Here is a 12,488-nt window from a genome sequence, read left to right as displayed (position 1 = left end):
ACATATTTGATAAATATACCTTGTTTAATTTCCAAAGACGAGAAATAATTGACTTCAGATACTAATACTAAAATTGTGTGTATTATTTAAATACCCGGCGAACGGTACTTAGCATCCCAACCTTGCCTGAAGTTCTACATATTTAACATGTATCAATTATTTTGATCTTTCATATGGTGGTGATGGCACATCTGTTATTGGCAATAATAATTGACTTATTGTACTAGTTTTTCTTGTCGACAGATTTTTTTTTCTATACCTGTAACGATTCAATATATTTTTTTCCAATATAAATTCGCAAGTGGTCGCGTCTTCATAAATCGTCGGAAAGACAACACGAAATCAACATTTTAGTAAGATCTGTTTACATATTAAATCACAAAATAATGTTTTAATTTATTATTCATATGCACCTTTTTTTTTTCTTGTACGGAAGACTTTTTTCAATGTAAACACATCCTGCTTTCAAGTATATGATGTATATGATAGTATATGTATACTTGTAGTTTCTAAAATTATTATCTAATATACCAACATACACCTAATTCATAAATTACGATGTCCACGGGTTACGAATTTCACATTGAAAATGTCTGATCTATTGGCGCTCAGCACATATTATTAAATAATCAAGTCTACTCGTGGGATTACCAGGAAGTGTGTTGGAAAATGGATTCGAGGTTATAGAAGTGTTGAGAGGTCTGGGAGACGTTAACGAAAGCTCGCAAAATGCATTCTGATAATATTACTGATATAAACATTAATGTTTTGCGATATGATACCTGAATAAATGTCTGACACTAAAGAATAAACGAACTAATAGAATCATGCGGAGTTTAATACTAATTCCATAATTTGTTGGTATTTATTGCCGAATACGTAAATACACGTATATATACATGAACCAGATTATGCCAATCCACTTATGATTTATAAAATAAAGTACATATTGCGTTTATGACAGAAATATCATTCATGTAACAATAATAAATATATGGTTAAATAAATAAGTATTATAACAATTATTTATTACTTATTTATTTAACTATATAAAAGTATTATAATAATTTCATACTTTATATTTATTTACAATAATTTACAATAATTTAAACTAAAACTTGTGTCAGCTTAATCGTAAAGGACCGTTCGATATTTAATGGCATATTAAGTGTTTGCAGATATTTCTGATTTTTTCTTTAGGAAACATCTTATTGAAATAATAAAACCAATTTCCGATCTCTGTAAATTCCAGTCTATAATCATACATTTATTTACATAATTTCATATTTGTTCATTTGTACAGCTATATCATTATATAAACCTATCAATGTATTTTACTCCATTCTGTTTTAAAATTTCTTCTTTCTTGTCTTGTTTGAAGTTTCAATGTAAATATTTACTGCTGAAATATTTTTCTTTAATCATATAGAAGTCTTAGGCAGGGGTAAACACGGTACGTGATTTTAAAAATAATGTATCGTTTGTACCATAAAATCTTAAGAAATACAGTTATAGATGAAATCAGCATTATTATTAGTCATCTGAATTATACAGCTTAAAACCATAAATAAATAAAAAAGTAACAATTATTAGATTTAATTAATAATTTCAATGATATTATAAATGTGTTCCATGTTATAAAATATTTTGATTTTTCTAATAATTGTCAAAACGATTGACGTTTTCAACAGTTTTCTTAATGCATTTGTCATGTTATTCACCTAATTAAACTTTCAATTTATTATTTATAGCTACAGTAGTTTAGAACTGAATTGATTTTATCATCGTTAATTTTTGAAATTTTAATTATTCCGATAAATAACTAATAATAATAATCCGACAATATTACAACGGCAAAGATGTTTCAATTATGAAATTAATTCTTTGGATGTAGAGTATTGCATATTTTAAAGATGATTTTGGGCATATATTAAAATCAAAAACCGGCTTAACTTTAAAAATGGAATTTATATCCCAGGTGCAGAATATTTTATTGGCGAATTTAACACTTGATTTTCCGCTAGATTATAAAAATTAACTGTTCGTCAGATACTTACTTAGCTACTATTTTTGTATACTACATTATGTATATAGTTACAAAATAATGACATTAAGATAATTCGCCATTATTTTTGTATTAATTTGAAAAACGGGTTTGAGAATGTCATAAAACAAAATATACGGGGAAACTAGTTTTGTTGTTACCATTAAAATCATAATATATTTATAAAATGTTCAAATTTTTTCAAATATACACATTGCAGATCGTTTTAGTGTTCTTTTATGTTATACAATTAATTTATATTATCAAATCGTATTAAATGCAATAATTTAAGATTTGTTTTAACTTTTTATGATTGTATATTATTATCAAGCATAATCCATAATGTTCATTTAATAAGATATTTTATAAAAAAATTTTTACAGGTTTCATCATTATAATTTAAACTAAACTGGCAATACAGAATAGATATAGATTATTGCTATCTAAAACATGATACTTAAAATAAAGCGTATTGTTGTACGGTGGATAGTAAAATGTACTAAAACATTTTAGATGAATTGTTTTTTTTTTTTTTTTTTTTTTTTAAGAATATTTGAACGTTACTGTGTTCATACTCGTAATATAAGAGAGTTGGTTATTTACCGATCGGCAATCAATTAATAGCCTTTTGGAGGGAAAGTGGGTTTGGACAGCGATAATTAAACGTTTTAAAGTGAACAACCAATCGAAATCAATGGAAAGCTATTGTTATTACTATTTTATTTTGTTTCTATGTGACTTTCATTATTTTTTCTCAGTATTCCAAGTATTCGTAAAGTCATACTATACTATATGAAAAATCACGAAGTAACTTATTTGGATAATTTATTAAATGTACGAACGACATCATAAATTAATAATATTTATAATAAACATAGTGCCAACACTGTCAACTGTAATCAATTAAAAAAAAACTTGAATAAATATTACCAGAATAACACCTATATAACATATCGACGCAATATAAAACAAATATATTTCGGGGGTGTAAATAATATTCAGTAAAATGTATGCCACTAGAGCTGTCAATCTTTACCTATTTCTATTAAATAATTTACATTTAAAAGTACTAAAAAATAACAAGTAGAATAATTTGCTTTGCGATTATTTAATATCTGTTTATTTCCGATGGCCATACAATTCGTTCTAATTCTAAGTTTAATTTACCGTTAATTTGTACATTGATATTTTTATTAAAGTCATTACAAATGCTTTACTAACTACATAACCATACGGTTGATTATTATTTACATGGTATGCATTATTGTTTTATTTGAACATAAATGAACGTTACATATTGAAACACTTAAAAAAATAAAACTACATCTACCAAGACTCTGTTAAAGTAAAGAAAATAGATATTGCAAGTTTTTATGAATAAATGAATAAAATGAGTAAACAGTGCTTTACCGCTTTGGTGTTATAAATACCACGTAATTTTTGTGTACTGTGTAAATGTTACATTTTAGTATTCATAATAATAATCATCATCAATCAAAACATAAATGAACTTAATTATCTTATTTTGTAAGTAACATCTGAGTGCTTAAAAATAGCCTTAGTAAACATGTTTTTTGGCAATTATCGGCTTGTTCTTTTAAAAAATGTTCATTAATGTGATTCATGTCATGTAATTGTGTTATTAAAACCTCACATAAAACAGTTTTTAGCGGCTCTATATCGGTGAGAGATAACGGTCGTTAATGATCTGAAAATCGAACGGGTCCAATTACTCTACACGTGTTTTTTAAGTTATCTTTTTGATGTAATTTAATACAATGAATTAATACATTTTTATCTCATCATTGGAAAAATAATAATGGTTGGGTACTACCTACTTAAGAGTTAATGATATGAACTGTCATACTGATTACCAATGTCTACAGATTATCGTTTATTATTTTTATAACATTTTTTGTAAAATGGGTTGATTTCGATAGTTAGATGTGCGATTTGTTCACTTCAATTAAGGATTGTCTGTTTTTACTGTCTATTTTTATGTTACACAATTTTTTTTTTCACTTATTTCGAACTGAATAAGGATTGTTTTTGTTTATCAGCATATTATACGGTGTATACGTCACTGTCAAATAAACTACGTTCAATTGTATCCCAATTAAATATGGAATTTTTCTTAACCCCTATATAGTATCTATGTATAGGAACGCGAATAAATTACAATCGAAACGCTTGAAACTGTATTGTATGACTCAAAACCCGAAGAAAAAAAAAAAAGGGAAACACTGACGTTCGACAGTAAACGCCTAATATTTGTTTGTGCAATATGATGTACCTACCTATAAATTATATAGATACGTGGATGTTCGTCGCGCATCAGCACGGGACACATCACCAATAAAACATGTAGGCAATAAAAATTCGAATCATTGGATAATATTTCACAATTTTAACTTAATCATATTATGATCTGGGATAAAAGTACACGTTTTGTTATGGTCAATGATGGTAGACAACCGCTGCAGTAACCAAGACGTTATTTGTCGTAAACGATATTATGCATGCGTTGCTGCCGAACAGACGGACGAACGGGATGTTACATCCAATATAAGGTAATATAAGCAAAAATAATAAAATTATACCTACACGTATAATGATATGAGAAAGAAAAAGAAAAAAAAAATCACCGCAAGATATTTTCGGCAAATATCAATTGGTTGCACTCTTTTTTTCCTTATTGTGTTCATTATTATGTAGGTAAACGTACATATTTAAATTATCGACGGTGGTATTTTTCTTGTAAATTACAGTCGAAATGCTTTCACCGTTATACGCTGGACAATATTGAAGACGATTACCATCCGCTACATTTCCCATTGAGTATTCGCAAGACAACGTTATATCGATGTATTCCCATATCGTTCGTAATAGAAACACTTATAGTTTTTTTTTTTTTTTAACGTTATAATTTTACTACATTTTTGTACCATATTCCCAACAGATTATAATGCTAATAAAAACCATATACATAGGCTACTATATATTATTTAAATAAAATATTACAACACCAATGATTTTAGAAGATTTATTTTAGTTGGTCTATTGAAAATAGAGGGAAACAGTTATGCGATAAAAGATATTAACATTTTTATTGTAGTTCACTCCTGTTTATTCTTCACATTAACACAAAAAAAATGTCTTATTATTGTTAAAATGAATCTTCCTCCAGTAAAAAAGACATTCCTTTTTAATTAGGTAGATCTATATTCCATTAGATATTATCACATAAATTATGTCGGTATAATATAAACATTAAATTTCGAATCGCTTAATGTTGGCCAGGTTTAAAATCTATTTATACTATTTAATGTATTAGTTAAAATTGAAATTTACGTGACTTTTTTGTTTGTTCACTTAAACTCTATAGTATATATATATATATATATATTATTGTTATTAAGCTATATAATATTATACTATGCATAGCTTGTGCGTACGAGTTTACTTTAAATATAACTCAAGTTCTTAACTACTACTCTTATTAAACAGATTTTAATAAAAAAAAATGTGTGGCTATAACTTTAATGAGTTAAAATATTTCTTGGTATAATGATTTCAGATTAGTATATGATCTACCCAAATACATTTCGGAGTAAGAGGTCAAATACTTTAACAAACTTAGACAAATTATAATGATTCACATAGACAAACATCGAAATATTTAAATTACGATATAACATTTTAATGGGCCATGGTCCAAACACCATCTAGAGTCTAGATTCTAGACGCATAATACTTAATGCTTGAAACCAAATAGACTTGATAATGCAACACATTTAATTTTTTTTTCCATATAATTTTAAGGGCATTATTCGATTAAATGGTTTATTGTTTTTTTAAATACCTGCCTATATTTTCTTATATTCCAAAGAGATTACATTTTCTATTAATTTAAGAATAATTAAACTGGACTACTCGATGCATAACATATGCATCGGTTTCAATAAAACCAATTTCGTCTATTTGTCAATTATTGTGAATCTGATGTTCATTTAACTTAAGTTCTTTTCTAAATTGTTTGATCATTTTTTATCAAAATATAGTGTTTTAAAAATGCCACGTTGTTAATATATGTTACAGTTAAATATAAATAGTGAACTCGCTAATATGCTATTTCAAATAATATTAAAATATTTTTAAAATTGTTACTTATAATTTTTATTTTTAATCTATAAAGTAAGAATTAAAGCAGAGTGTGTAAATTATGATAATATTTTTAGTAATTTATCAAATTTATATTTGATCAGGTGGTTCGGTGAACATCGACCATAAACCTCCACACCCCACGGCTAGCTAACGTGAGGTGAACGGTTTTAGCTGAAAATCACCAAAACCATAGAATGTTGGTTTAATAATTTATTAATTAAAATAAATTTTTAGAACGAAATTGTATTTTAAATATCAATGCTCAATGCTCAATTGCGTCAGCAAATCATAATATTATTACTGTATCAATAAAAATTTAATTCTTGTACAATAAGATGAATTAAAGCCCTTTGTATAAAAGGTAAAAAAAAATTTTGCATATACGTATGGATAAAAGTTATTTTATACAATATAATCTATTTAAAAAAAAAACAAACCAGAAATAGATTCAGAACCAATCTTTGACTTTAAAATAGTAAAAATGTTGATTTCTTTTAAAGTTAAATTATTAGATAAAATGCATATTAATTTAAATGTTAAAAATTCTAAAATGCATTATCACTATATCGATGGCATTTTGTTGAAAGGGCGTATACCACAAAAATCGAAAAATCAGTTTTTGGTATCAAAATTTTCAGAAAAAATAGGCGCATAATCTGTAATATTGAGATGGTTAAAAATATTAAGAATTATTCTCTATATAGCGGATATAAGTTATCCAAACGCCCTAAAGAATATATAAACATTTTAACGGAGAATTTTAAAAGGGCGTATACTACTACTTTTAATTTGACATGGTTGATATATCCAAGACCAACCGACCTAAACGGTATCATTTTTAAAAACACTATTTTGTTCCTCCTGAACAATTTCAATTATGTGGTATATGCCCTTTCAACAAAACATCATCGATATTTGTTATTGATATTATTAATGATATTAATGTTAACCGTTTAATGTTATGATTATCAAAATTATTTGAATTATACGTAGTTATCAAAAATATTTTTAAGCTGGATTTATTTTAAATATAAATAATTAATACAAAAGGATGTAATTATAATCACAATTGACTTATTTACAAGGATTTCCTATTGAAAATTCAACAATAAAACTTTGTCAGTTCTATAACATCAAAATATTTTACTATTGGTTACTTGTTTTTAACGTTTATTGAGTTACATGAGTAAAACTGTTAGAGTATACTCTGTAACCAGGATGCTAAAATACATAAACTATAACCAGTATTATTTGTTATTAATTGTTAAGATCTAATTTGTAATTATAATTTTCAAATTAACGGATATTTCATTAATATTTCAACGTATATCATCTGCGCAGTTGTAAATATTTATCTGCAGTTATTCTAATGTATGTATTCTTCTCAATCTTACATAACAATAAAGTACAAGTATACTAAAATTGTATAAAATCTATTGTCTAGTATTTTTAAAATGTTTATACTTAACACGTTGTTATCATTATACTTTTGTTTACTTGTACTTTTTACAGCAGTAATAACGCTTTATGTTACACAATACTATGTGAAAAATACACATTTTGAAAAAATTATAATTATTTCATTTATCATTATATTATGAGTAAAATCTCTAAGAACTCAGATATTATACAAAATTAATTACAATGCAATATAAACGTGAAGCCACTTTATTATTCACATCGAGCTTAGTGAAAGTGTGCGATAATTTTAAATAACAATACGTGATCCTTTGATCATTTAATTTTATTCCAGATTTACGTTGATTGTATTTTCTGATTAATTATGGCCCAGTTAAAAATGTCCATTATTTCTAAGTTGATTATTAATATTTCAAGAACGTAATGAGATGGGAATAATGAGTATTTTTTTCAAAAGTGAACGTTCGTGTGTCTCATAACAGTATCGTATATTATTTAAATCGACTATCCTTAAATTATCATAATATCACTAAAAAAAAAAAGTATGGTACAAGAACTACTTGTTTTAGTTCCAAACGTTTCATTGCTGTTAATATATATGTTTTATTTATGTAAATATAAATAAAAACTAATTTTCAAATGTGAATAAACTAAAATTTCTTAAACAAAAAATAAAATAATAAAACAAGGATCTTAATATTAGAATAATATAGTAAAAATGTATTGTATCGGGAAATTTTTTGTTTATCTTGTGACATTCTAACAGGATAACGTTAAATATTTTTTAGGAGTACGAAATCTTGGTCAATATCTGTATCGTAACTGAGCACACCCATCTGCGAGAGATTATACAGTAAATGGTTTCAACAAATTCCGGTGGAAATGTAAGTAATATAATTTCTGTTTACCGCTACGGATAGGAGCCGTTTTTAGAGTGTGCAGGGCCTAATATAAATCGGGGGTCTTTATAAATATATAAATTGTGATACACATATGTTTGTAACACATCAATTATTATTATTAACTTTAAATAAACTTTTTCTTTTAAAAAAAAAAAAAAAAACGAAAAACTTGAAATTACGATATTTTATAAGCATAATGTAATTTCTTCAAAAAATCCCGAGATCCCCGACGGCACTGTTGAGACAGATTCGTGTAAACGGATTTGTTCGTTCGGCATAAAATACGTAAGCGTACCATCGAGGTAGTCCGTATCGCGGTTTTTTTTTTCGGGAAAACCGTTTCCCTGGATCCCGCGTGGCAATCGCACCGTGCGCGAGATCATATTCACTATGTTGTTTTTTTTCCCCCTCCCCGTCTATTTTTTTCGCAATCGGTCGATGATAGTATTCACTTACCCGATGATTGTCCGAGCGAAGAACAACTGCTGCGCCGCGACAGTCCGCATCGACGGCGATGTGTTTGTTCTCGCGTCGTCGACCCCGCAGAGCAGTACCCCGACGGTTCGTAGTGGAGGCGGGCGCGCGCCCGCGTACGTGGAAAATCTTCGTCGTCCGTTGCACGGGCCGTTGCGCGTGTCAGCGGCGCACGGTTAAGAGCACTTCGGTCGCAGCGCGTTTCCAACTGTCCGTTTGCTCTCCGGCGGCCCGTCGATTCGCGGCCGTACCACCACTTTCCGCCCAAGGGGGGGGGGGCACGGTGTTCGCGCCACTCTCCGTCACTGCACGAACGCACGCCCCTTTCGCCGCCACCGCCGCGGCCGACGAATTTGCATTACTCGCGCTCACAAATTGTGCGTAAACATCTCGAACCCTTTACGTAATGCACGTGCAATGTTGTATACGAATCGCCATTACAATCCTAAACATTACAATGTGGTAAACTATCTTGTAGCAATTATTGTCTTCTCCATCCCCTCTTCGATGAACTCTTAAGAAAAATGAGCGTGTGTGCGTATTTTTATTTATTAATTTTTTTTTTTTTTCAATAATCTCTACACACATCTGTATACAAATGTGCAACGTTAACGGTTATTAGGTACACGATGCTATTAGAAAGCACATGATATGTTGTTGATAAGATCTTCGCTTCCGTGCGGCACATCGCATGTGTAAATTTACAATTTAACTGTTAAGAAACCGATTTACAATTGTACCCGCATTAATTTTTTCCCCCGGGAAAAAATGTACTAACACCAGTAAAATTGTGAAGAAATAATATTCTGAAGAATCTCATGTCGGTCATGTTTAGTAATCGTATGGTTTCTTTGAACTCTGTCCGTTTAACGAATCATCACGCCCAACACAAGAATCTAGTATTTTGTTTATTTATTCAAATTTAAGAATGCAATATGGATTTTACTGGTGATGACCTCGATAGGTTTTTTAATATATCAAGGAAATATTATTAAAAAAAGAAAACTGATAAGTGTGTGACAGTATAATATGTCATTCAAATGTAGAATAATTTTTATTTGTTATGCATGTCAGTACTAGTAGTAATGCTGAAAATACATAAACAAAAAACTATTATTATTTTATAAGAATTGCAATTATAATACCTATAGGTATAATATACGCGGTGTATATATAAACCTTATAAACATGTAAATTATACATTGTATAATGAAGATTAAATGTAATGGCGTCCGAACAATTAAAATTAATCATATCCGAATTTTATACGATAGAAAATAGTATGACAGAAAATAACACAATTAACCGTAATATTATATAGCATTTAATTAATTTGTTATCATGTGTGATCCCTGAGTTTTTAAAATGATTTGCTCGTATTTATGTGTTAATATTTTTTTTGATATTTAAAAATTTTGTTTTTCAAAAAATAAGCTTGTAAAATGTATTAGGATAAATTAATTAAAAAATAAATAAAAATAAAAACATCATTCTATATTAGTGTTAGTGGATAAAATTCATTGATTGATAATATAATGAATTTAATAGAGGTATAGGTACTTAATCAGTTTTGAAAAAACATTAATATTTTAAGATTTCACTAAGGCAGGTTTTATTAATACTTTTAGAGAGATCGAATAAATAACTTCAGAAACTCGTGATTCATTCAATAACAGAATTATTACTGTATTATTATATTACATTTTTCTTAACTATAAATGGAAAAGCGAAAGTTTAATTTTTGAAATATATAAAATAGCTTGATAGAAACTGATTGTAACTTCAATGCAAAAAGCTAAAGGGTTACAAATATTATATAAAAAAAAACAGCTGAATCATCCATTTTGTTGGTTATATAAAATGTATTTTTACATTGATTATTTATTGCATCGATTATAATTGCGTTATGGAATATTAAAGTAATAGATTTTAATATTTTTTCATTAAACTTATGATAATAAATTATTGGATCGGGTTTCTTAAAGATGAAAAGTGAAAATGTTGAATGAGCTATAATTACGAGTACTTACCTTTAAATACATTATTTCCATATTTATAAAAATAGAATATTTTTTAAAATCTTCAAATATTTTTCGTATTACAAGTAGGTTAACCGATATGTTTTGATGACCATGAGATAACCTAGTGTTAACCTTTCTCGGGAAAGCGAAATATAGTGGTATATATTATATATTGAAGAAAGTAATGTGTTCTTACTTTAGGAAAAACACCATTTAATTTTTCCAACAAATTGTATTCAAAACATTTTTATATTAACTTCAATAAAGTATTAAATTGTGTAATACATCAACCAAACGAAAATTAAAATATTTACGTATGTTTTTATTATACTATACCTATTGATTATTAATAATAAATTAGGACTGGGATTTTAATGCTCAAAAAATAGCAAAAATCCTCTAAAAAAAGGAAAAAAAAGCTTTAAATATTATAAAAAATGCACTATAAAAAGGCGTTTAAAATTTATTTATTACAGTTCAAAAAATATATTATGAAACTCATGTTACCAAAAATATTTAAATATATTTATTTAACATAGTAAAATTATAGTATAAATATTACAATTTATTACAATTACAACATAAATGCTTATAAGAGCAGATAATTATGTATAATATACAATAAAATATAGAATATAATAATATAATATATATAAAGAAATATGGGGTGAATTGGTTTTAAAAGCAAAGAGCCTAAATGGTTCGTAAAAGCTTAAAGAAAAAAAATTATATTATATTAATTATAATAAACCACTAAATTCTTATAATTTCTCTAATGCCTTAAACCATTAGAATAATTTTCTTTAAAAATTGGAAATGTCCAATAAATTTGATACAACGATATATCGGTAAGGTATACCTCCTTAAATAAATCGCTCGAGACTATAAAAATTATGAAATTACATTGTATATACGAGTCTAATCACTGAAGTCACACACAAATATGGTCTTAAAATAAATAATATAAAATAATTGAAATTTAACACCGACAAAGAGAATATTTATATGACATTTTTGGAGTATTCGTGTTAATTTCCCTGCGATCACTGTGCATATGATATATATATATATGAATAAGTGAGCAGTGATTAAGTGGAGGATAAACGGAGGTACATGGCGTGTACCCACCTTCTAATTTTATAATTGTGCGTGTACCCTCAACAAAAATCTTGGTACGCAGGTACACGGACTGTGAACAAGACGTATTAACGTTACTCGGTAAATAATATTTATATTGGGTAATATTTATTAAATTTTGATATCCAATGAGTAAAAAATGATAAACGTGATTTGGTTATTTCGCCATAGATAACATATAGATAATTTCACTGAGTTAAAAAATATCTTGAGAATCCGTGGTTTATTTGAACCATAGCAATAGATAGTACTATCTTTAATCGTGACTTGTACAGAGACCGTTTGTACACAGATATATTTTTAAACCATTTGATAACGTTCTCAATA

General features: G+C 27.5%; 1 protein-coding gene across 1 annotated transcript in view; it reads right to left on the bottom strand.

The window, feature by feature from the left end:
- LOC112685532 overlaps positions 1–9,198 on the bottom strand; it is a 55,015-nt gene extending 45,817 nt beyond the window's left edge. The window contains exon 1 of the mRNA XM_025557450.1: positions 8,986–9,198. The gene's annotated coding sequence lies outside the window, so the exon portion shown is untranslated. The remainder of the gene's footprint in view (positions 1–8,985) is intronic.
- Positions 9,199–12,488: the final 3,290 nt, after the last annotated feature.

The sequence above is a fragment of the Sipha flava genome, unplaced genomic scaffold (genome assembly GCF_003268045.1).
Source record: "Sipha flava isolate LNK unplaced genomic scaffold, YSA_version1 281_pilon_pilon, whole genome shotgun sequence".
Lineage (NCBI taxonomy): Eukaryota > Metazoa > Arthropoda > Insecta > Hemiptera > Aphididae > Sipha > Sipha flava.
The sequence above is the reverse complement of the archived record's forward strand: the minus strand, read 5'-3'. Positions and strand labels throughout refer to the sequence as shown.